This window comes from Dermacentor silvarum, chromosome 1 (genome assembly GCF_013339745.2).
Source record: "Dermacentor silvarum isolate Dsil-2018 chromosome 1, BIME_Dsil_1.4, whole genome shotgun sequence".
In the NCBI taxonomy this organism is placed as follows: Eukaryota; Metazoa; Arthropoda; class Arachnida; order Ixodida; family Ixodidae; genus Dermacentor; species Dermacentor silvarum.
In genome coordinates this window covers 359871284-359891390 of record NC_051154.1, presented here as the reverse complement: position 1 = coordinate 359891390, position 20107 = coordinate 359871284, and the positions used below count along the sequence as shown (strand labels likewise).

General features: G+C 47.4%; 14 non-coding genes across 14 annotated transcripts; all 14 read left to right on the top strand.

Annotated features, from left to right (window-relative positions):
- The first annotated feature begins 1764 nt into the window (after positions 1-1764).
- On the top strand, positions 1765-1836 carry Trnac-gca (transfer RNA cysteine (anticodon GCA)). The gene has a single exon. It is a non-coding gene; the product is annotated as a tRNA-Cys (tRNA).
- A 76-nt stretch (positions 1837-1912) lies between these two features.
- On the top strand, positions 1913-1984 carry Trnac-gca (transfer RNA cysteine (anticodon GCA)). The gene has a single exon. It is a non-coding gene; the product is annotated as a tRNA-Cys (tRNA).
- Positions 1985-6977: 4993 nt separating this feature from the next.
- On the top strand, positions 6978-7049 carry Trnac-gca (transfer RNA cysteine (anticodon GCA)). The gene has a single exon. It is a non-coding gene; the product is annotated as a tRNA-Cys (tRNA).
- Positions 7050-7125: 76 nt separating this feature from the next.
- On the top strand, positions 7126-7197 carry Trnac-gca (transfer RNA cysteine (anticodon GCA)). Its single transcript has one exon. It is a non-coding gene; the product is annotated as a tRNA-Cys (tRNA).
- A 6303-nt stretch (positions 7198-13500) lies between these two features.
- On the top strand, positions 13501-13575 carry Trnac-gca (transfer RNA cysteine (anticodon GCA)). Its single transcript has one exon. It is a non-coding gene; the product is annotated as a tRNA-Cys (tRNA).
- A 73-nt stretch (positions 13576-13648) lies between these two features.
- Trnac-gca (transfer RNA cysteine (anticodon GCA)) lies at positions 13649-13720 on the top strand. Its single transcript has one exon. It is a non-coding gene; the product is annotated as a tRNA-Cys (tRNA).
- A 72-nt stretch (positions 13721-13792) lies between these two features.
- Trnac-gca (transfer RNA cysteine (anticodon GCA)) lies at positions 13793-13864 on the top strand. The gene has a single exon. It is a non-coding gene; the product is annotated as a tRNA-Cys (tRNA).
- A 76-nt stretch (positions 13865-13940) lies between these two features.
- On the top strand, positions 13941-14013 carry Trnac-gca (transfer RNA cysteine (anticodon GCA)). Its single transcript has one exon. It is a non-coding gene; the product is annotated as a tRNA-Cys (tRNA).
- Positions 14014-14085: 72 nt separating this feature from the next.
- Trnac-gca (transfer RNA cysteine (anticodon GCA)) lies at positions 14086-14157 on the top strand. Its single transcript has one exon. It is a non-coding gene; the product is annotated as a tRNA-Cys (tRNA).
- A 72-nt stretch (positions 14158-14229) lies between these two features.
- Trnac-gca (transfer RNA cysteine (anticodon GCA)) lies at positions 14230-14301 on the top strand. Its single transcript has one exon. It is a non-coding gene; the product is annotated as a tRNA-Cys (tRNA).
- Positions 14302-14377: 76 nt separating this feature from the next.
- Trnac-gca (transfer RNA cysteine (anticodon GCA)) lies at positions 14378-14449 on the top strand. The gene has a single exon. It is a non-coding gene; the product is annotated as a tRNA-Cys (tRNA).
- A 72-nt stretch (positions 14450-14521) lies between these two features.
- Positions 14522-14593, top strand: Trnac-gca (transfer RNA cysteine (anticodon GCA)). Its single transcript has one exon. It is a non-coding gene; the product is annotated as a tRNA-Cys (tRNA).
- A 4992-nt stretch (positions 14594-19585) lies between these two features.
- Positions 19586-19657, top strand: Trnac-gca (transfer RNA cysteine (anticodon GCA)). The gene has a single exon. It is a non-coding gene; the product is annotated as a tRNA-Cys (tRNA).
- A 72-nt stretch (positions 19658-19729) lies between these two features.
- On the top strand, positions 19730-19801 carry Trnac-gca (transfer RNA cysteine (anticodon GCA)). The gene has a single exon. It is a non-coding gene; the product is annotated as a tRNA-Cys (tRNA).
- Positions 19802-20107: the final 306 nt, after the last annotated feature.

Sequence of the window (20107 nt, the reverse complement as noted above, 5' to 3'; positions counted from 1 at the left end):
GCTCGAGTGCTGTGACATCACTTACGACGGCATCGCAGTGCTCCAGCTTGACCTCGAGAAAGCGTTTGACTGTGTGTCTGATGATATTTTGTTTGCCATTCTGGAACACGTTAATGTGGGTGCCATTATCACTGAGGGAGTGGCGTTGGCATATCAGAACTGCACAACACGCTTAATTGTGAATAAATCATTGGGGGCCCCCCTTAACGTCATGCGTTCTGTGCGTCAAGGCTGCCCCCTCAGTCCTCTTTTGTTTGCAGTTTACATTGAAACGATGTGTTTGGCGATAATTGAGAACGATCAAATACGCGGTTATAGCTTGGCTGCCACAGAAGTCAAGCTCCTGGCATATGCAGATGATATCGCCGTGTGCTGTACAAACAGAGAAAGTGTAACGGAAACAATATGCGTTGTGAAACAGTTTTGTGATGTGACGGGCAGTAAAGTGAACTGGGGTAAATCTCTCGGTTTGTGGCACAGAGAGTGGTCTTCGGCCCCAGACAACTTTGCTAATGTGAGCTGGGTCAAAACCCCTACCAAGTATCTGGGTGTTCCCTTGGACAGTTACAAACATAGCGAGGAATACTGGACGAACCAAATAAAAGAAACAAAAGAGAAAGCAGACAGCTAGGTGGAAAGGCATCAACCTGTCCATTTTTGCAAGGGCAAATATGTTTTTCATTACGAAGTTGTGGTACGTCATGCAGACGTTATTTTGTTCAAGAGTAAACGTACAAAAGTTGCACAGAGTGTTCGCCGTTTTTATCTGGGAATCTAGCTGGGAAAGATGTAGCCGAACAAACATGTTCAGGCGGGTGAAGGAAGGGGGGCTGGGCTTGGCGCATCTTTTTGTACGACAGCTTGTCAATAGATTTTTGTTTTTTCGAGATGTGCGTGATCCATTTCTGCGTACGGTATTACAGCTCAGGTTAAGAGACGCCTTGCCGGCACTCATTGTTAGTACTAATAGTATGCCAGGGGCGATTCGCGGCTATCTTAAAGAAGTAGTCGATAGTGTGCGCTTTCTTTCTGCGCGTTTTTCTTTCGATTATCTTTCTGACGTGAAAAGAAAGACATTATTTAAAGATGTATGCGACATTGTATTTCCAGTGCCATTGTACAGAGCTGTATACAGTGGAGGAACAGGACAGGATGTCCTGAAACGGGTGAAAAGAATGGAGGTGCCTACTGGCGTTAAAACATTTTTTTTAAGCTACACACAGGAACACTGTCAGTGAAGACATTCATGAAAGAACGTGGCTTCCTTGTACCATGGGGCTCACACTGCTTGATTCGCAAGCAACCTGAAACAGTAGATCATGTGTTCTTGCATTGCTGGGAAGGGGTCTACTTCTGGGACGTCCTAAAACGGACAATCAAGAAGGAGTTTCCGTTGAATCCGCATGGGATCAGGTACCTAGCGATAAAGAATGAGGTCGGGGTACCATACGATTTAATCATGCTCCATGGCCTCCACTGTTTATGGCAGGCATGGATGGCTGGGTACCATTGTGACCCAGACGCTAGGCCGGCTCGTATTTATTTTCCAGACAGTATGTCTCGGTTCATTGAAATAAAGAAAACACAAGAATGTGTACCGGATTGGCGGTCGAGGATAGAACCTCTGACAGCATTAACAGAATTTTAATTCGACAATGCCAGTCCATGTTGGACTGATGGCTTTCATGTTTTCCAATATGTTTTGTAGTTGTGCTTTTTGAGATTTTGTTCTGTACATTGTCAAAGACCGGCAATAAATAAAAAATGGGCATAGCTCAGTGGTAGAGCATTCGACTGCAGATCGAGAGGTCCCCGGTTCAAACCCGGGTGCCCCCTTTGTCAGTTTTTTGTATTTGCAATATTTTCGTGTCTGAAGCTCATAGGAACGTGCCTTCTCTCCATCTCGGACGTCGGGGGCATAGCTCAGTGGTAGAGCATTCGACTGCAGATCGAGAGGTTCCCGGTTCAAACCTGGGTGCCCCCTTTATTATCTTTTTATTTGCAATATTTTCGTGTCTGAAGCTCCGGAACGTGCCTTCTCTCCATCTCGGACGTCGGAGGCATAGCTCAGTATTCTGCTTCCGGCCACCGAGCGTGACGGACGTACGATGACGGGCTCCGTAGGAGCGGCTTCAGCGGCCCAGAGCGGCCGCGGTAACAGGAGTGTCGTTGCGGACAACGAGTACCAAGTTGTTTTGCCGAGTTTGCCAACAGGGCGTTTTGTTGTGAACACAGTTTTTTTACATTGTGATATCAGGGCCCGCCCATACCGGGTGGAAGATTTCCGCGATGCGCTCGCCCCGTTATCGCTCCTGCCGGAAGTGGTGGCTCTCGGGGCCTACCGTATGAGCCATGTTTGGGCCGTGACCTTCAAAGACAACGAAGCTGTGAAGAAGATCGTCATTGTTGGTGAGCTACAGGTCAAGAAGGGCCGATGCCTCGTCATTGACCCCGCCAACCAGGACGTACGCTTAAAAGTGCATTGGCTGCTGCACACCGTTCCTGACGAGGACGTGCGTCTTGCCTTCGCGCCGTTTGGAAAGGTCACGGACGTCGCCCGCGACCGGTGGCGGGTGCATGGCGTGGCTGACAAGAACTCTACTACAAGACTGGTTACGCTCAAGTTGAAGCCGGGCGTAATGCTTGACGACCTCCCGCACCAGGTGAGCGTCGCCGGCGAGCTGGCTCTCGTGGTTGTGCCGGGCAGGGCCCCTCTCTGCCTACGCTGCCGCGGAACAGGCCATATTCGTCGTGACTGCCGCATACCGCGGTGTGGTGCGTGCCGACGCTTCGGTCACGAAGAGAGCCAGTGCGAGCGGACGTACGCAAGCGTGACCGGACCCGTGAGCAACGACGACAACTCCGCCCTACTCATGGACGAGGTGGATATGGAAGACACATCGACCACGGCTAAGGAAGCAGCTGGCGAGGTGGCAGAGTCGGAGGCACGACTTCAGAAACAGGGGCAACATGTCGATGAAGCCGTCGCCACTGAACAGCAAGAACAAGTGGAGGGCACTGTAGCCATGCCGAACCGTGAGGAAGAGAGCCCACCTGATCCGGGAGCGGCCTCCACCCCCCCCTGAACATGGACACCCATACCCGTCCGCGCGACCAGACCGATAGCCTGGCTACGACGCAGGACAGCAGCGGCGAAGACGAGCCACCGCCCAAAGCGCCAGGTATGAGGAGACCAACCTTGAAGCTGCGGCCGAACATTACGGCCGATCCACGGCAGGCGGGTAAACCGCCTCCGTAGTTCTGTACTGTGCTTTGCTTGAGGCGGGTTGGGGGGTTCGTGAGTGCAATGGCCGTCACCCTGAGCGCTATTCTCTTGGATATGTGTCAGGAACGAGGGCCCGAGTTGCATGTGAGTGTTGTTTTCGAGAGGTCGGGTTGTGTTCCCTTTTGTGGCTCTCGACGCGGTTATCGGCGCGTCATTATGAACACGCGCCCTTGCGTAACTGTGATGGACACCATTCTACCGTGTAGTCATGGCAGCTAATATCGAAGGAGCCCTACGTGTAGCCACGTTAAATGTACGAGGGCTCAGCGCAAGAAGCCGGCTACTCTTAGATAATGACTTGCATCTTGTGGGAATCCAAGAAACCAAAATAGAGAGCCAAGAACTAACCGACAGAATGGCGTCCAATTTTCGTGCGCACTTTGACGTGTGTGTTTCTCACGCTGTTGGTGGATCAGGTGGTTGCGCTGTATTCATTCGAAGAAACTTTGGCATTTGTGTGCAGTCAGTGTTTTCGTGTGAAAGTGGGCGCCTTTTAGTGGCTGATTTTTGTTTTTGCGATAACGATTTCCGTGTCATTTGTGTCTACGCACCGAATATTCAAACAGACCAGCGATCCTTCTTTGAGCGTCTTGAAGAGTACGTAAACTGTGACAAGGTGGTAATACTGCTGGGCGATTTTAACTGTGTATGCACTGCTGACGACCGCGCAAAATTTTCACACGTACGCGATAGGAGTGCTGAATTGCTATATGCAGTGGTGCACGATTACGACTTGGAAGATATCGGTAGTGTCTTTGCCAGTGGTACTCACCAGCAGTTTACTCACTTCCAGCGTGATAGCCACGCTCGGCTAGATAGATTATATGTGTCAGCCGAATTGGTGCCCTTGTGTAGTGAATATGATGTGCAACCCATTGCATATAGCGATCACTGCTTGGTAACTGCCACCTTTGGGAAAAGACAGATGAAACACACCTTTAACTGGGACCTCTGGAAGTTGAACGCGCAGTTGCTGGATGACGATGCTTTCGTTGATGCTGTTGCGAAGGAACTAGAAAGCCTGATTTCAGTCGAATTAGCAAGCTTCGCCATTAAATGGGAAGAATTTAAACAGAAAGTAAAAACAATGGCTATTGAAAGAAGCAGTGTCCTTCGGCATAACCTGAAACAGGCAGAAACGAACCTTCGCCAGCAACTGCAATTTTTCATCAGCATGGAAAGTGTCCAGCCTGGTGTGTATGTTAAGGGAATAAAGGAAGTGAAAGCCGAACTCGAAAGGATAGACTCTGAGAAATACAAAGCCGCCGTTGTGCGATCAAGGTCTGAGAAGCTGTGGGCGGGAGAAGTGCCAACAAAACGAGCTCTCTCAGACGAGAAAAGGTACGCATGTCGGAAGGAAATCCGCCAGCTAGCTAAAGGCAATGACATCACGTCTGACAAAAACGACATCAAACAAGGGATCGTCGATCACTTCAAAGCCTTCTTAGGTCAACCACGCGAACCTAAAGATGGCTACCAGACGGAATTCCTTTCATTGATGCCAAAGCTCGATGAAGAAGTTAAGGCACGGCTAGAACATCCCATTACCCTGAGTGAGATAGAGTGCGCAATAGACGAGTTGGCGCCCGGTAAAGCACCTGGGCCTGATGGCTTAGGGGCTACTTTCTATAAAACGTTTAAGTCAGCGCTGGCTCATGTCCTCCATCTAGTTATCAGCGAAGCGTATGACCGAAAAAGATTGCCCTTGTCTTTCACAACCTCGCATATCGTGCTAATTCCGAAGAGTGATGACGAAAAGAAACGTTTGTTGCCAGGCTCATATCGCCCGATAACTCTAGCCAACGTTGACTATAAGGTATTCACGAAAGTTTTAGCGAAACGACTGCAAAGTGCCATCAAAACATTGGTAGGGCCTCAGCAGACTTGTGGCATTAAAGGCCGCAGTATTACAACAAATGTACACGTGGTTCGAAGTGTGCTAGAGTGTTGCGACGCGATTGGCGATTACGTCGCGATGATGCAGATAGATTTGGCGAAAGCCTTCGACCTCGTCTCGCACAAGGCTCTGCTATGCATACTGGAACATACAAATGTTGGCAGTGTGATAACGGAAGGTGTCACGATGGCGTACAAAGACTGCTCAACGCGAATTATTGTTAATGGGGAGCTCACCGATAGCTTTCGTGTGCTCTCGTCGGTGCGTCAAGGATGCCCGCTTTCGCCCCTTCTGTTTGCTGCTTATCTCGAGCCACTCTGTTTGGCCATTAAGAACAACGACCGCATAGCAGGCTATCGACTACAGGCAGCACACGTTAAAATATTGGCGTATGCAGACGACATCGCGATTTTCTGCAAAGATAAAGCGAGCATTAAAGAGGCAACTGCTATAGTCGAAAAGTTTTGCGATTCAACTGGAGCCCAGATAAACTGGGATAAAAGTTATGGCTTCTGGCATGGGGGGGGGGGGAGTTGGGAAGACACGCCGGAGACCTTTTCTCGATTGAATTGGTCAAAGTTACCTACACAGTACCTGGGGGTGCCTCTCGGAAGTTACCGTGAGGCCGAACCGTACTGGCTCGACCAAGCTTCGAGAGCAAAGGAAAAGGCTGACGGTTGGAGAGGAAAGCAATTGTCAATGTTTTCTAGAGCCACTGTTTGCAACCTCTTTTTAGTTTCTAAGATATGGTATGTTATGAATGTGTTGTGTGCTGCGCGGGTAAGCGTACAAAAAATTCACCGCATTTTCGCTACTTTCATTTGGGCCTCTACCTGGGAGAGGGCGAGTCGAACAAACTTGTTTCTCCCGGTCAAGAAAGGTGGGCTGGGTCTGTTTCACTTGTTTTTGCGACAAATTGTGTCACGCTTGGTGTTTCTGCGGGATCAAAATGATCTCTTTCTTCGAACAATAGTACAAGTACGGCTGGGCAGACTTCTTCCGGGATTCGTTGTTTCGTCGTCTCAGAACATGCCGGGAACTGTGAAAGGATACCTGCGTGAAGTGGTGATGTCACATAGGATGTTAAATGTGCGTTTCTCACAGCAGTATCTGTCCACCGTTACAAAGAAAAAATTGTACAGAGATCTTGTGGACACGATGCTCCCCGTACCTTTGTACCGCTCGCCACACCGTGGAGGCCCCGGACAGGACGTGCTAAAAAGAGTGAAGAAAATGCCAGTACGGCCATTGACTAAGTCCTTCTTCTTCCAATTACATTCAAACACACTTCCTGTTAAGACCTGGCTTCATAGCAAGGGTATTTTCATCCCCTGGAACACCAACTGCTTTTTATGTAAAAAACCAGAAACAATAGAACATGTTTTTCTAGATTGCTGGGACCCGATCTTTCACTGGGACGTTCTGCAGAGAACGCTGAAGAAGCAGTTACCCCTGGACCCGTATGGGATACGCTTTTTGCCAATAGATACCTCAGAGCAAGTACCGTACGACCTCATTATGGTCCTGGGCCTCCACGCTATGTGGAAAACTCGCATGCAATTTGAACATGCAGACTTGGTTGTAATACCGGTGCGAGAACACTTCATTGAGAGTGTTGTTTACGTGTGAGACGCTTACAAATCACTGCCTGATCCACCACAATGGATGTATGTACTCGATGAACTGGTGTCACTGAAAAGATTTTAGTGCTGTGTTGGCCAAAGTGTGGCTGGCACGTTTTATCATTTGTAACCCTTGATTTTGTACGTCGACGACGGCAATAAAGAAAAAAAAAGGGGCATAGCTCAGTGGTAGAGCATTCGACTGCAGATCGAGAGGTCCCCGGTTCAAACCCGGGTGCCCCCTTTATCAGTTTTTTGTATTTGCAATATTTTCGTGTCTGCAGCTCATAGGAACGTGCCTTCTCTACTTCTCGGACGTCGGGGGCATAGCTCAGTGGCAGAGCATTCGACTGCAGATCGAGAGGTCCCCGGTTCAAACCCTGGTGCCCCCTTTGTCAGTTTTTTGTATTTGCAATATTTTCGTGTCTGAAGCTCATAGGAACGTGCCTTCTCTACTTCTCGGACGTCGGGGGCATAGCTCATTCCACTTCCGGCCGTCGAAGCGAACGGACGTGCGATGACGGGCTCCGCAGGAGCGGCTACAGCGGCTACTTCCAGCCGCGGAAACAGGAATTTTCCACAGGAAGGAGACTACGAGATGATTTTGCCGAATTTGCCAACAGGTCGTTTTGTTATTAATACAGTTTTTCTTCACGGGGACGTTCAAGCGCGACCTTACCGAGTAGAGGACTTTCGCGACGCACTGGCTGAGTTGACGCTGCTTCCTGAGGTTATCGCCTTAGGGGCGTATCGAATGAGCCATGTGTGGGCCGTAACTTTCAAGAGTGCTGAAGCCGTCAAGAAGATACTCGCTGCAAGTGAACTGAAGGTCAAAGGCCGACGCTGCGTCGTCATTGATCCTAGAAATCAAGATGTAAGAATGAAAGTTCACTGGCTACTACACAACATTCCAGACGACGACGTGCGCGTGGCTTTCCTGCATTATGGAAGAGTGACGGAAATCAGCAGAGAACGGTGGCGTGTTCACGGGATTGCTGACAAGGGGTCCACCACCCGGTTGGTGTCCCTGCGACTCAAAGCCGGCGTCAAGCTTGAAGACCTACCACACCAGGTGAACGTCGCAGGCGAACATGCTTTGGTTGTCGTATCGGGTCGTGCACCAATGTGCCTTCGCTGTCATACGACGGGGCACATCCGTCGCGACGGCAGAGTTCCAAAATGCAGCGCATGCCGAAGATTCGGACATGAAGAAGGACATTGCCCTAAGACATACGCCAGCGTCACAGGGCCTTCGAGTGCTGAGGAACCATCCGAGCTCCTCATGGACGAAACCGACGCCGAGGAAGCTGCCAAGCCTTCAGGTGACGCCGCAACCGGAAAAATGATAACATTGTCAGCCAGCAAATCTAAGCTGGAGGAAAGGCGTGAACCACCTGCGGGCGAGCCTGAAGACCAAGGTCCGGCAGTCGTAAAAGCTGCCACATCAAAAGACACCTGCCAACCTACCAGCGAGGATACAAAGGTGGCGGAAAACCAAGAGAGTTCTATGGAAGTCGTCGAAAGCGCCAGTGGACAGCCCATCAAGCGGCCATTAGAGGAAAGCGTCGAGGAAAAGGCGGACAAAAGAGGTGAAGGGACAGAACCACCGTTCAAGGAAATGACCACAAGGCGGACCTCAATGAAACCACGGCCGAATATTTCGGCCGAGCGACGGTCGGCGGACAAACCGCCGCCTTGACGCTGAGTCTCCGCATGGGACTGTGTGGGTGGTCTTCGGGGGAGTTTTCGGGGACTATGGTCGGACTGAGTGCAAGTGTTGTGAAGCCTTGCGGATTGAAGAGGCCCATGGCGTACATTGCACCACATAAGAGGAGTGATTGCAAGGTCTGCTGTAAGTGTTCCACAATGCTTACTGCTTCACATTGTAAACGGGTAATCCCATGCGATCAACCCGCACCTTATTAAATATGGCGTTAAAATCAGGAACAGAGCTACGCATAGCGACAATAAATGTGAGAGGTCTGGCGTCTCGGAGACGTCAGTACCAGCTTAGCCGCCTGATGTTAGAAAATGAACTGGACGTCATAGCAGTTCAGGAGACAAAGATAGAAACGCAAGAACAGAGCGATCGCATGGTGTTACCCTTCCGAAATCGATACAATGTATGCATAAGCCATGCAGTGGGCTTGTCGGCAGGTTGTGCTCTTTTTCTTCGAAATTCTATCGGGATCGTTGAAGATTCACTAAGTGTTTGTCAAAGTGGTCGATACATTGTTTGTGATTTTACCTTTGCCGGAAAAATTGGAGGGTGATTAACACGTATGCACCAAACAGGGAACGTGACCGGAGATCGTTTTTTGAGGAAATGGAAAAGTACCTGCTTTGCGATAAACTAGTGGTATTACTTGGCGATTTCAATTGTGTTTGCGCACCAGAAGATAGAGCAAATAAACAACCCATCCGAGATAAAAGTGCAATATTTTTGAGCGCCATAGTACAAGAACACAAATTAGATGACGTAGCTTCTTTGTTTTCGGATAATAACATTCCACAGTTCACACATTTTCAAGGAAATAGCCACGCGAGACTCGATAGAGCTTACATATCGACTGCTCTTGTGCCCTTGTGCATCAATTACACGGTGAATCATGTTTCTTTCAGTGACCACAGTTTAGTGTCTTTCTCGCTTGGTGCAGAAAAAAGAAAAAGTAGATTTAATTGGCAGCTCTGGAAACTTAATGACAATCTATTGGATGATAAACCTTTCGTGGACTACGTGAAGGAAAACCTGAATGAGTTACGTACTAGAAGAAGAGCACCAGTGTATTATTGGTAGATGGGAGCTTTTCAAAGAAAAGATAAAGATTAAAGCAATAGAACGAGCTTCTGAACTTAAGCACGTCAAACTAAAACAAGAAAAAGAACTGCAAGCCCAATTGGACTTCTTGATAAGCCAAGAAAGCGTTGCCCCCGGCCTGCGCAGCAAAGAAATTCGAGATACCAAGCGACAGCTTGAGCTTATCGACATCGAAAATTATAGAGGTGCAGTAATACGGGCCCGTACGGAGCGTTTGTGGATGGACGAAACACCCACCAAACGCGCCCTTAGCGACGAAAAAAGATACGCGACAAAAAGCGAAATCACAGAAATAAAGTACCGAGGCGTAGTAACAGATAAGAAAAGTGAAATAGAAAATGCTTTTGTAGAACACTTTCGGAATTTGTTTGGCCAAAAGAAAGAAATTAATGAGGGTTTTAAAATGCTTTTCTACCGCTAATGCCACAACTGGATAAGGACGCTACATCATTTCTAGAAGCATCAATTACAATAAAGGAAATCGAAAATTCAATCGATGATCTAAGCCCCGGAAAGTCTCCCGGTCCCGATGGACTGGGTTCAGCTTTTTATAAGAAATTCAAAAGTAGCATGGCTGAAGTACTGCATGCAGTGATACGAGAGGCATCATCATCATCATCATCAGCCTATATTTATGTCCACTGCAGGACGAAGGCCTCTCCCTGCGATCTCCAATTACCCCTGTCTTGCGCTAGCGTATTCCAACTTGCGCCTGCGAATTTCCTAACCTCATCATCCCACCTGACTTTCTGCCGTCCTCGACTGCGCTTCCCTTCTCTTGGTATCCATTCTGTAACCCTAATGGTCCACCGGTTATCCATCCTACGCATTACATGGCCTGCCCAGCTCCATTTCTTCCGCTTAATGTCAACTAGAATATCGTCTACCCCCGTTTGTTCTCTTATCCACACCGCTCTCTTCCTGTCTCTTAACGTTACTCCTAAGATTTTTCGTTCCATTGCTCTTTGTGCGGTCCTTAACTTGTTCTCGAGCTTCTTTGTTAACCTCCAAGTTTCTGCCCCGTATGTTAGCACCGGTAGAATGCAATGATTGTACACTTTTCTTTTCAACGACAGTGGTAAGCTCCCAGTCAGGATTTGGCAATGCCTGCCGTATGCACTCCAACCTAATTTTATTCTTCTGTAAATTTCTTTCTCATGATCAGGGTCCCCTGTGAGTAATTGACCTAGATAAACATATTCCTTTACAGATTCTAGAGCCTGACTGGCGATCCTGAATTCTTGTTCCCTTGCCAGGCTATTGAACATTATCTTTGTCTTCTGCATATTCATCTTCAACCCAATTCTTGCACTTTCTCGATGAAGGTCCTCAATCATTTGTTGTAATTCCTCTCCATTGTTGCTCAATAGGACAATGTCATCTGCAAACCGAAGGTTGCTGAGATATTCGCCATCGATCCTCACTCCTAATCCTTCCCAGTCTAAGAGCTTGAATACTTCTTCTAAGCATGCAGTAAATAGCATTGGAGAGATTGTGTCTCCTTGCCTGACCCCTTTCTTGATAGGTATCTTTCTACTTTTCTTGTGGAGAACCAAGGTAGCTGTGGAATCCTTGTAGATATTTGCCAAGATATTCACGTATGCCTCCTCCACTCCTTGATTACGCAATGCCTCTATGACTGCTGATATCTCTACTGAATCGAATGCCTTTTCATAATCTATGAAAGCCATATAGAGAGGTTGATTCTACTCCGCAGTTTTCTCGATTACCTGATTGATGGCATGGATATGGTCCATCGTAGAATATCCCTTCCTGAAGCCAGCCTGTTCTCTTGGTTGACTGAAGTCAAGTGTTGTCCTGATTCTATTGGAAATTATCTTGGTGAATATTTTATACAATACTGAAAGCAAGAGGCATATGACGTCGGAAAACTTCCGCTTTCTTTCCGGCAGTCACATATCATTCTGATTCCGAAAACAGACGACCGGCTTAAACAACTCTTGGTTGGTTCTTACCGCCCAATTACCCTCGCTAACGTAGATTACAAGGTATTTATGAAGGTATTGGCAAGAAGATTACAGGGCTTTATTAAAGATATAGTCGGACCACACCAGACATGTGGAATTAAAGGTAGAAGCATAACGACGAACATTCATGTAGCAAGAAATATTTTAGAGTGTTGTGATGTATTTGCCAACCACGTTGCCATGCTGCAAATAGATCTGGAAAAGGCTTTTGACCTTGTCACACATGAAATATTGTTTTCTATTTTGAAATATGTTAATGTGGGAAAATTAATACTGGAAGGTGTTAAAATGTCGTACACCGAATGCACTGCTTCAGTTATAGTAAACAAACAAGTAAGCGAAAGCATTCAGATTGTCTCTTCAGTGAAACAAGGGTGCCCTTTGTCGTCACTACTTTTTTGCATTTACTTAGAGCCCTTTTGTTTAAAGATTATTAAAAATGAGCACATAAAAGGATTTCGCCTCATTGCATGCGAGGTCAAAGTATTGTCTTACGCCGATGATATAGCTGTCTTCTGTACTGATAGAGAAAGTGTAACAAAAGTTATAAGAGATGCCACGGTTTTCTGTCAGTACACCGGGAGTAGAATAAACTGGGAAAAATGTCAGGGGTTTTGGCACGGAGACTGGGATAGCACACCGGTCACGTACGCCAACATCCGATGGGCAACTACTCCAAGCAAATACCTAGGCGTACCACTCCAACATTACAAGGACACACAAGAATACTGGAAAGAGGAGACAGACAAAGCTCGCGAAAAAACAAAAAAATGGGGTGGACGGGATTTATCGATTTTTTCCCGAGCCACAGTGTGCAACATTTTCATTATTGCTCGGGTATGGTATGTCTTGCAAGCACTGCACATGTCGCGTTTAGGTAGTCAACGACCGCATAGAGTGTTAGCAGTCTTTGTGTGGAATTCATCATGGGAAAGGGTCAGCCGCACCAACCTGTTTCTTCCAGTGCGGTCCGGAGGACTGGGCTTGATTCATTTGTTTGTGAGACAAATTGTCTCTAGGTTTTCTTTTTCGCGATCAAACGAATATATTTTTGAGGACCGTTTTGCAAGTAAGACTAGCAAACGCTTTGCCAGATGTTATTGTGTCGTCACGTGCCATCATGCAACCCAGCATTCGTGGATACATGCACGAAATTGTTGCCGCCTTCCAATTGTTAAAAGTCAGATTTTCAATGGAATATCTGAGCGATGTTAAAAGAAAACGTCTGTACAAAGACCTAATCGACGTGATGATGCCCGTGCCTTTGTACCGAACGTTGTACAAGCCAGGACCTGGCAGCAATGTCTTGAAAAGGGTTAAAAGAATGGCCATCCGGTCGTCGATCAAAACTTTTTTTTTCATGCTACTTAGCGGCACACTTTCTACAAAACCGTGGTTGCAAGAAAAAGGCATATTCGTGCCGTGGTCGGTAAATTGTATAATATGCAAAAGGCCCGAAACCATCGAGCACATGTTTCTCGATTGTGGCGATGCTGTCTTTCTATGGGACATCCTCCAAAGAACTTTAAAAAAGGAACTGCCGCTCACACCTTATGGAATTCGATTTCTCCCGGTCGACAGCGAAAGTGTGCCCTATGATATGTTAATGATTCTAGTAATGCACAGTGTATGGAAAACCAGAATGTCAGTGCGCAATGAGGATGTAAACCCAAGGTCAGACAGAGACAACTTCAACGAAAGCATTGCGTATTTACGAGATGTATACAAGCAGCAGGATGAAAAACCTGATTGGTATGTTTTTCTGGGCGAACTCTTGGCCCTAAAGCGTTTTTAGCCCACATATGCTAACTATAGACAAGTTAGCATTTTAAACATGATGTTATATTATTGTTTTCCCTGTATTGTGCCAAGCAGGCAATAAAGAAAAAAAAAGCATAGCTCAGTGGTAGAGCATTCGACTGCAGATCGAGAGGTCCCCGGTCCAAACCCGGGTGCCCCCTTTATCAGTTTTTTGTATTTGCAATATTTTCGTGTCTGAAGCTCATAGGAACGTGCCTTCTCTCCATCTCGGACGTCGGGGGCATAGCTCAGTGGTAGAGCATTCGACTGCAGATCGAGAGGTCCCCGGTTCAAACCCGGGTGCCCCCTTTATTATCTTTTTATTTGCAATATTTTCGTGTCTGAAGCTCCGGAACGTGCCTTCTCTCCATCTCGGACGTCGGGGGCATAGCTCAGTGGTAGAGCATTCGACTGCAGATCGAGAGGTCCCCGGTTCAAACCCGGGTGCCCCCTTTATCAGTTTTTTGTATTTGCAATATTTTCGTGTCTGAAGCTCATAGGAACGTGCCTTCTCTCCAACTCGGACGTCGGGGGCATAGCTCAGTGGTAGAGCATTCGACTGCAGATCGAGAGGTCCCCCGGTTCAAACCCGGGTGCCCCCTTTATTATCTTTTTATTTGCAATATTTTCGTGTCTGAAGCTCCGGAACGTGCCTTCTCTCCATCTCGGACGTCGGGGGCATAGCTCAGTGGTAGAGCATTCGACTGCAGATCAAGAGGTCCCCGGTTCAAACCCGGGTGCCCCCTTTATTATCTTTTTATTTGCAATATTTTCGTGTCTGAAGCTCCGGAACGTGCCTTTTCTCCATCTCGGACGTCGGGGGCATAGCTCAGTGGTAGAGCATTCGACTGCAGATCGAGAGGTCCCCGGTTCAAACCCGGGTGCCCCCTTTATCAGTTTTTTGTATTTGCAATATTTTCGTGTCTGAAGCTCATAGGAACGTGCCTTCTCTCCATCTCGGACGTCGGGGGCATAGCTCAGTGGTAGAGCATTCGACTGCAGATCGAGAGGTCCCCGGTTCAAACCCGGGTGCCCCCTTTATTATCTTTTTATTTGCAATATTTTCGTGTCTGAAGCTCCGGAACGTGCCTTCTCTCCATCTCGGACGTCGGGGGCATAGCTCAGTGGTAGAGCATTCGACTGCAGATCGAGAGGTCCCCGGTTCAAACCCGGGTGCCCCCTTTATTATTATCTTTTTATTTGCAATATTTTCGTGTCTGAAGCTCCGGAACGTGCCTTCTCTCCATCTCGGACGTCGGGGGCATAGCTCACCGATTCTACTTCCGGCCACCGCAGTGAACGGACGCAGAATGCTTTGCTCCGTAGGGGCGGTTACAGCGGCCCTCGGCCGTGGTACCAGGTGTACGGATAAGCCTTACCCGGAATACCAAGTTGTTTTGCCTCATCTGCCTTCAGGTACTTCAGTTTTGTATACTGTATTTTTGCACGCTGACGTTAAAACCAGGCCGTATCGGGTCGAGCACTTTCGAGATGCTAATCGCGAGTCTTGCACTGCTGCCGGAAGTGGTGGCCCTTGGCGCCTTCCAAATGAACCACGTATGGGCGGTGACCTTCCGTGATGAAGCTTCGAAGAAAAAGATGCTAGCGGCGGAATCTTTCAACGTGAAAGACCAACCCTGTATGGTTTTTGATCCGTGCAACCAAGGCATCAGGCTGAAGCTTTATTGGCTGTTGCACTTCGTTCATGACGACGAGGTTCGTGCAGCCTTAGCCCCCTTACGGAAAGGTTACAGATGTCACCCGAGAAAAGTGGCGAGTACAGCGATGCAATGACAAAGGGTCCACCACCCGTTTGGCCACACTCCAGCCAAAACCTGGCGTGACAGTTGAAGACTTGCCTCACCAGGTGCGTGTAGCGGAGAACTTAGCGCTCGTGCATGTTCCAGGAAGACCCCCGTTATGCCTCCGGTGCCATGGAACGGGACACATCCGGCGCGAGTGCCGCATACCATGCTGTGCACTTTGCCGCCGCTACGGCCACGAGGAACAAGAGTGCGTGAGGTCGTATGCTGCGGTAATAAGCCCAGTCAAAAGCGACGAAATGGCTGAACACATAATGGACCACGCTGACGCTGATGCGGCGTCCCGAGCAGAGACCGATGAGCAGGCGGCAGATAGCACGCACCCGGAAGCGACTCCAACACCGGAGGAAACCAAGAGATCCAGTGGTGGCCAGACTGTCGACGCAAAGAGCGTGCTGTCTGAGAAACCGACTACTGAAGAAAATATGACTGACACAAAGGGTGCGCCCTCAGCGAGCACGTCGGAGTCGACCACGAAAGACGGGACCGGGAATTCTGAGGATATCGAAATGATAGCAGCTGCCAAAGCAGCTGCAAAGAGGCCTCGTGAGGTCATTGATGGATGTGAAGACACACCGGAACGATCGAGCAGCGGCGAGCCCTCACCGAAGACGCCTATAACAAGGCGACCCGGCTTCAAACCGAAGCCGAACATACCGCCTGACAGGCGGACGACTTCAACACCACCCCCGCAATAGCGGGGAAAGGACTGTGCTGAGACAGCGTGCCCTCAGTGCAAGACCTACCCTAGCGGACATGTAGATCTTGCCGCGTACTGTTTATTGCCTTTATTGCCTGCCCAGACGTGAGTATCATTCTGTCTGTATGCCTAATCTAAACATGGCTGTTAGTCTGACAGTTCCCTTTTGCGTAGGGACGTTAAATGTGAGGGGTCTGGCATCCCGCAGAAGGCAGTGCCAGATAAACCGGCTCTTGTTAGAAGATGATATCGACATAATGGCAGTGCAGGAAACCAAAGTAGAAAGCGAAGAGCAAACAGACAGAATGGTCGAGCTTTTCAGGAATAGGTATAATGTATGCGTGTCTCACGCCAGAGGAACTTCCGCGGGTTGCATAATACTTGTTCGGAAATGCACTGATATTGTTGTGCAAACTGTCACTTCCAGTGATGACGGTAGGCTACTAGTCATCGACTTTAGTTTTTGCGGCCTCCTCTGGCGTGCAATATGTGTTTATGCGCCGAATAAGATACACGAACGCGAAGAATACATAGGAAACCTGAAAGCCTCTATGACGTACGAAAGAAACATAATATTATTTGGGGACTTTAACTGTGTGTGTAGACCGCAAGATCGAGCGAACTGATTGACCTATCGCGATAAAAGTGCGTTACTGTTGAGCACGCTTGTAAACGAATTTGAACTAGACGACGTTGGTTGTGTTTTTGACGGCGGCGAGCACGTACAGTATACGCACTATAAAGGTGTAAGTCACGCTAGACTTGACCGCATATATGTTTCTGCTGAAATCACACCGCATCTTACTACGTACCGAGTAAAGAACGTCACATTTAGTGATCACTGCTTGGTGACAGTGACAGTAGGTACCAAAGCAAAAGTATCAAGATTCAGTTGGAATTTGTGGAAATTAAATGATAAATTGTTGGATGATGAAATTTTTCTTAAGAAAGTAAAGCAGAAGATGGATGGAATATTTTCGGTTGAAACTTCTAACTTCACAATAGTTTGGGAACAATTTAAGAACGAAGTAAAGATTGCCGCGATTGAACGAGCTTGCGTGCTGCGTAGCAATGAAAAACAGCAAGAGAAAGAACTAAAGAGCACGTTAGATTTTATGACTACTGTTGAGAGTACTAACCCTGGACACTTTAGCAAGGAAATACGTGACCTGAAAAGTAAACTTGAAGTGATTGATGAGAATAAATATCGCGGGGCGATGGTCAGAGCACGAGCGGAAAGACTATGGCTCGGAGAAACGCCTACTAAGCGGGCACTCGGTGAAGAAAAAAGGCAAGCAGTAAAAAAAAGAGATAAAAGAAATAAGATATAAAAACGAAGCGACACGTGATAAAGAATTGATAAAGAAAGCGTTGAGTGTTATCAAAGACTGCTAAGCACTAAAATAAAAGATACAGTAGCCTTTCGAAATGATTTTCTATCGCTTATGCCAAGGCTAGACGATGAAGTGAGAGAAACGCTTGAGCGGCCAATTAGTCTGCATGAGGTAGAACAGGCCATTGATGAGCTAAGCACCGGCAAGGCACCCGGGCCTGATGGACTAGGCGCTGCCATTTACAAAACCTTCAAGAAAGAACTGGCACAAGCGTTACACCGCGTGATAGATGAGTGCTATGATCGAAAAAGGGCACCATTATCGTTTAGAAAATGCCATGTAGTATTAATTCCAAAATCAGATGATCCCAGGAAATTGATGGCTGTTGAGGCCTATCGACCAATAAGCCTTACAAATGTAGACTATAAAATATTTACAAAGGTGCTAGCCAAGAGATTGCAGAGCGTTATCACACACCTCGTACTGCCTCACCAGACATGTGGCATCAAAGGAAGGACCATTTACACAAATATACACACCGCTAGAACTATCCTTGAATGCTGTGACATAAATCTTGATAACATAGCTATGATACAACTAGATCTTCAGAAAGCATTTGACAGGGTCAATCATGACAAATTACTATCAGTATTAGAACATTGTGATGTAGGAAGCGTCATCACTAAAGGCATCAAAATGGTGTATGAAGAGTGTGCCGTAAACCTTATAATCAACAACACCTTAAGTGAGAACATTCCAGTGCTGTCAGGTATAAAACAAGGGTGTGCGTGCTCGTCTCTTCTTTTTGCACTTTATTTGGAACCCTTATGTTTAAAAATTCTAAGAAATGAAAGGGTGCATGGTTATTCCTATTACACCAGTGAAGTGAAGATACTGGCATATGCGGATGACATCGCCATATTCTGCAGAGACAAGGACAGTGTTAAAGAAGCTGTTAAGGAAGCTACAGCATTCTGCAGCGCTACCGGAAGTGCCATTAGCTGGGATAAGTCTCTTGGCATTTGGCATAGAAATTGGGGGGAAACGCCGGAGACGTATGCAAATATGCGATGGACAAATATTCCTGCTAGTTACTTGGGAGTGCCTCTTCAGCATTATAGAAATACCACAGAATACTGGGCAGAAGAGACCGACAGGCTGAAGGACCAGTGTGAAAAATGGGGAGGGCATAACTTTTCAATGTTTGACGCGAAACAGTCTGTAATGTATTTTTTGTTGCAAAAGTGTTTTATGTGCTTCAAGTGTTCAGTATGAGTAGAATTTGTGTCCAGAAATTACACAGAGTGTTTGCCACCTATATATGGAATTCTACATGGGAACGCACCAGTCGGTCAAACTTGTTCCTTTCCATGCGAAACGGAGGACTTGGACTGTGTCATTTGGTTTTGAAACAAATTGTTTCAAGGTTTTTCTTTTTGCGAGACCAAAGGGATATTTTCTTGAGTGCTGTTATACACGCTAAAATGTGTAATCATATTCCGGAATATATTGTGTCGTCAAACGCAGAGACACGGGGAACACTGAGCAGCTTTTGGCGCGAAATTGTCTCAGCTTATCAAGTACTGAAGTCGCGATTTTCCTTAGAATACCTGGGCACAGTTGCGCGTAAACGATTATACAAAGATCTACTCGATGTATTTTTGCCAATACCGTTGTACCGCTCCATCTATCAACTAGGACAAGAACGTGACGTTTTAAAACGAGTTCAGAAAATGCCAGTTAGAGCGTCATCAAAAACCTTTTTTTTTTCAACTGCACACAGGCACGCTCCCTGTAAAACCGTGGCTGGAAAGTAAAGGTATCTTTGTTCCATGGGGATTGCACTGTTTGATATGCCAGAAGACCGAAACGATAGAGCACATCTTTCTGGACTGTCACGATGCTGTTTTCCTGTGGGACATTCTTCAGCGGACAGTCAAGAAGGAGTTGCCAGTATCACCCTTTGGTATCAGATTTTTGCCATGCGCAGATACAGAGGACGTGCCATGTGACATGCTAATGCTGTTGTGCTTGCACAGTGTATGGAAAACGAGTATGGCGGTCAGGAATGCGGATATAAACGCACGATCGGCAGTGCAAAACTTCATTGAACACTGTGTGTACGTACGAGATGTTCTCAAAATCCAGAGAGACCCACCGGATTGGTTACCTGTTCTTGATAAGCTGGTTTCTCTGAGGCCATTTTAACCTCCCACTCCAGCCATGATAAGGCTCACGCGTATTTTATTATAATTGTATCCTTGTCTATATGAGTTGTGTGTTTGTAAGTGGCAAACCGGTAATAAAGAAAAAAAAAGGGGGCATAGCTCAGTGGTAGAGCCTTCGGCTGCAGATCGAGAGGTCCCCGGTTCAAACCCGGGTGCCCCCTTTATTATTTTTTTATTTGCAATATTTTCGTGTGTGAAGCTCCGGAACGTGCCTTCACTCCATCTCGGACGTCGGGGGCATAGCTCAGTGGTAGAGCATTCGACTGCAGATCGAGAGGTCCCCGGTTCAAACCCGGGTGCCCCCTTTATTATTTTTTTATTAGCAATATTTTCGTGTCTGAAGCTCCGGAACGTGCCTTCTCTCCATCGCGGACGTCGGGGGCATAGCTCAGTGGTTTCTGCTTCCGGCAGCCGAGCTGAACGGTCAGCAGAGTCATGGGCTCCAATGGAGCGGCGACAGCGGCCCTAGTTGGCCGCGGAAACAGGGTGAACTGCGAAGACGACACAGGCTATCAGATTATTTTGCCTCCCCTGCCAAAAGGACGCGTGGTGTTGAACACCGTATTTTTGCACGGTGACGTGCGAGCCAGACCCTACAGAGCTGAGGAGTT